Genomic DNA, 4,423 nt, shown 5'->3' on the forward strand with positions numbered 1-4,423 from the left:
GCGCTCCATAAACAAGTTTTTTTATGTTTCAGCTGTTCGATCGCACCGGCGCCTCACGCGCACACACCCCACATATTCTCGCAATTCAAACTTACATCGCCGTCTGTTCATTATCAAAATAAAATACAGTCAACCAAACATATAAAAGGTTACATTGGTCAGTTTAAATAGACCGTAGTATACCGGTCCACTCTGCTGTTATGCCAAGGACTTTTTTGCTCATGTGAAGAGGATGATCTTTTCCGTCTATATGCGAATGCGTGTAAAGTACAAGCCTAGTTTACATTATAAATAATAGTGTAACATTCAAATACATTGCGAATATGGAAACATTTGGATTTGTGCTGAATGAGACGTGAGTAATAACCTCCAAATACATCTAGCCAAACCCGCGCTCGCTCCGTCCTCATACACGCACGCAGGCACTGTCACGATCTAATGCACTGTAAATGCCGGATTTTTTAAAAACAAATAGGCCTACCGCAACGCAAACATTCAAAATCTGACATTTTCTGGAACAGGATCCAGCAGGATCAAATTAAGTACTGGTCATAATACTCACATGATAAAGTTTCATGTGAGCAACAGTGTGTTTTGCTGCAGCAGCGCCGATGGAAGTGGTTCACTGACTGCGCAGCATAGCCACACGCGCCACAGTTACGTTTGGGATAATTTTATTTTAAATGCCATAATGTCAGTTGAAAACATTGCAATTGTGTTTTAAAATACAACAACGAGCACCACGAAACCATTTAAAGAGGCGCGTTCAGCTGTCTCCGTGACGGGATAGGAAACAGTCAACAAAGTAAAATTATCTCAAACGAGCTCTCTTCATTTTACAATCCTACTACTAGCATTTTATTCAGACTAAATCCCCTTTAAATCGGGTGAGAAAGCGGGGTTTTTTTTTTGAGTAACTTCTGCACATCCTGTCATGCCGGGCTGCATAGACGCATTTTGCAGCATTAAGGTTAACGATTAATCGATTAATTGATCGTTAATTTAAACGACGCTCGATCATGGAAATGATCGAAAATTGACATCCCTAATACACATACTACATTTGAAAGGTCTGTTTGACTAAAAATACAGTAAAACAGTAATATTGTGAAATATGTGCTATTTAATATAACAGTTTTCTATTTTAATATAATGTAATTTATTCTTGTGATGCAAAGCTGAATTTCCATCAGCCATTACTCCAGTCTACTGTGTCACATGATCTTTTAAAAAATAATTGTAATATGCTGCTGATTTGGTGCTCCGGAAACATTTCTTTCTTCATGTCTTATTGTGTATGTTGAAAGAGGTTAATATTTTTGTGGAAGCTGTGATGATTTTTTTCCCAGGGTTCTTTGAATAAATGCTGTTCTTTTGAACTTTGTATTCGAAATAGAAATAGTTTATAACTTTCTAAATCTCTTTACTACATTTTATGCATCATCCATGCTGAATAAAATATCAAGTTCATTATATATGTGTGTGTATATGTACACTACTGCTCAAAAGTTTGGGATCAGTAAGACTTGTAAAGTTTTTTTTTTTAAGAAATCTCTTCTGCTCATCAGGGCTGCATTTATTTGATAAAAAAAATACAGGAAAAAAAAACGTAATCTTGAAAAATGTTATTACAATATAAAATAATGGATTCTATTTTAATATACTTTAAAATGTAATTTATTTCTGTGATGCAAAGCTGAATTTCCATCAGCCATTACTCCAGTCTTCAGTGTCACATGATCCTTCAGAAATCATTCTAATATGCGGATTTATTATCAGTGCTGGAAACTGTTGTGCTGCTTAATATTTTTTTGGAATCTGTGATACTTTTTTTTCAGGATTCTTTGATGAATAAAAAGTTAAAAAGAAGAGCATTTATTTAAAATATTAATCTTTTCTAACAATATACACTACCGTTCAAAAGTTTGGGGTCAGTACATTTTTATTATTTTTTGAAAGAAATTAAAACTTTTATTCAGCAAGGATGTGTTAAATTAAGAAGTGATAGCAAAGATTTATATTGTTAGAAAAGATTTATATTTTGAATAAATGCCGTTCTTTTTGACTTTTTATTCATCAAAGAATCCTGAAAAAGTATCGCTGTTTCCCAAAAAAAATATTTGGCAGCACAACTGTTGCCAACATTGATAATTCTATGCATAAATCAGCATATTAGAATGAATTCTGAATGATCATGTGACACTTTATACTGGAGTAATGGCTGATGGAAATTCAGCTTTGCATCACAAAAATAAATTATATTTTAAAGTATATTAAGATGGAAACCATTATTTTATATTGTAATAACATCTTGCAAGATTACGTTTTTTTTCTGTATTTTTGATCAAATAAATGCAGCCTCATACTGACCACCGGATGTTCAACATGGCACCTCATGGCAAAGAACTCTCTGAGGATTTGAGAATTAGAATTGTTGCTCTCCACAAAGATGGCCTAGGCTATAAGAAGATCTGTAACACCCTTAAACTGAGTTGCAGTACAGTGGCCAGGGTCATACAGAGGTTTTCTAAGACGAGTTCCACTCGGAACAGGCCTCGCAAGGGTCGATCAAAGAAGTTGAGTCCTCGTGCTGTGCGTCAGGTACAGAAGCTGGCTTCAAAAAAGACGCATGAGAGCTGCCAGCATTGCTTTAGAGGTTGCAGAAGCGGGAGGTCAGCTTGTCAGTGCTCAACCCATACGCCGCACACTGCAACAAGTCGGTTTGTATGGCCGTCGTCCCAGATGGAAGCCTCTTCTAAAGCTGGCTCACAAGAAAGCCCGCAAACAGTTTGCTGAAGACAACCTGTCCAAGAGCATGGATTACTGGAACCATATCCTGTGGTCTGATGAGACTAAGATAAACATGTTTGGCTTGAAGGTGATGGAGTGGCCAAGTATGTCTCCAGACCTGAACCCTGTTGAGCACCTGTGGGGCATCCTCAAGCGGAAGGTGGAGAAGCACCATGTGTCTAACATCGAGCAGCTCCGTGATGTCATTATGGAGGAGTGGAAGATGATCCCAGCAACAACCTGTGCAGCTCTGGTGGATTCCATGCCCAGGAGGATTAAGGCAGTGGTAGATAACAATGGTGCTCACACAAAATATTGACACTCTGGACACAGTTTTGACATATTCACTTAGGGTGTACTCACTTTTGTTGCCAGTTATTTAGACAACAATGGCTGTATGTTGAGTTATTTTTAGAGGACAGTAAATCTGTACTGCTATACAAACTGCACATTGACTAAAGTATATCCAATTTTCATTTCTATAGTATTGTCCCTTGACAACATATAATAAAATGGTTGCTGAAATGTGAGAGGTGTACTCACTTTTGGGAGATACTATATATATACACTACCGCTGTCAATCGATTACATTTTTTAAATCTGATTAATCACATCCTTTTTCTGTGATTAATCGCACACTTCATGAAATTAACCATAGACCATTTATCTTGTTTCAGATGTTTATTTTTGTCAAGATTTGCTATATCCAGCAAAGTAAACCAAAAGATTGAAGGGTGATTCTCAAAAATCTATATTTTCTGCAAGCTTTTTTCAAGATAAATTTAGATGTCTTTCCAAAAAAGGACTCCAAAAGGACACCAAAGAACCAAATGATGTAAGGAGCCCATATAAGCATATATGAAAGAAAAAAAAAAAAAACAGAATTTTATAGTACGTGTACAGTGCAACAGCAAAGAGCTTTTTTACATTTTAGAGAAGCCAAGTTGTGATACCGAACAGGACCACGTGGAGATGTCAAAAAAAATCTAAACCAACCGCCTGCTGACTACATAGCCTATACAGTATCTACTACAGTACACGGATCCATTCAGAATAACTAAGCACAGCAACATAAACATGACAAATCAAAACATTATCGTGAATGTGTGTGGAAACAACGTGAATGTACGGAAATGTCTGTGCCTGTGCATAAATACAATGTGCGATCAGTGCGTCAATAGCACTCATACATGCATTATTATAACGGACTCGCGCGTGCTTACTGTACGACTCCTGTACGCCACTGCAATCGTCTTTACTTTGATTGCAGTCTTCATCCATCAAAACTTTACTAGCCAGGTTATCGAGTCGAGAAAACGTAGTTTGCGTCTCATCTGGCCATATAGCGGTGGGATGTGTTCACAATCCGTCCAGTCTGTACTTCACACAGCGCGTGTGACGTGTGAGTTAACTTATTTCTAAATATACTATTGTTCACTTTTTTTTTCATATTTCATAATGTATTTTTCCATAAAATTCAATTCTGTGTGTAATACTTTGAGTGTCAAAAGAGTAATGCGAATGGACAGTTGTAATGTATGCTGTTTTTGACTCTGAAGAGGTTCCCCTATTATACTGAACTGACTAGTTAAGCAGGTTTTCCTGTCACTCTCAGTCTCCCCCCACACTGTCT

The 4,423-nt window shown here is 37.0% G+C and overlaps 1 protein-coding gene across 1 annotated transcript in view; it reads left to right on the forward strand.

Annotated features, from left to right (window-relative positions):
- LOC107698633 (SHC SH2 domain-binding protein 1-like) overlaps nucleotides 1-4,423 on the forward strand; it is a 32,445-nt gene that overhangs the window by 3,265 nt on the left and 24,757 nt on the right. The gene's annotated exons all lie outside the window — the stretch shown is intronic.

Source organism: Sinocyclocheilus anshuiensis, unplaced genomic scaffold (genome assembly GCF_001515605.1).
Source record: "Sinocyclocheilus anshuiensis isolate Anshui unplaced genomic scaffold, SAMN03320099.WGS_v1.1 scaffold134, whole genome shotgun sequence".
In the NCBI taxonomy this organism is placed as follows: domain Eukaryota; kingdom Metazoa; phylum Chordata; class Actinopteri; order Cypriniformes; family Cyprinidae; genus Sinocyclocheilus; species Sinocyclocheilus anshuiensis.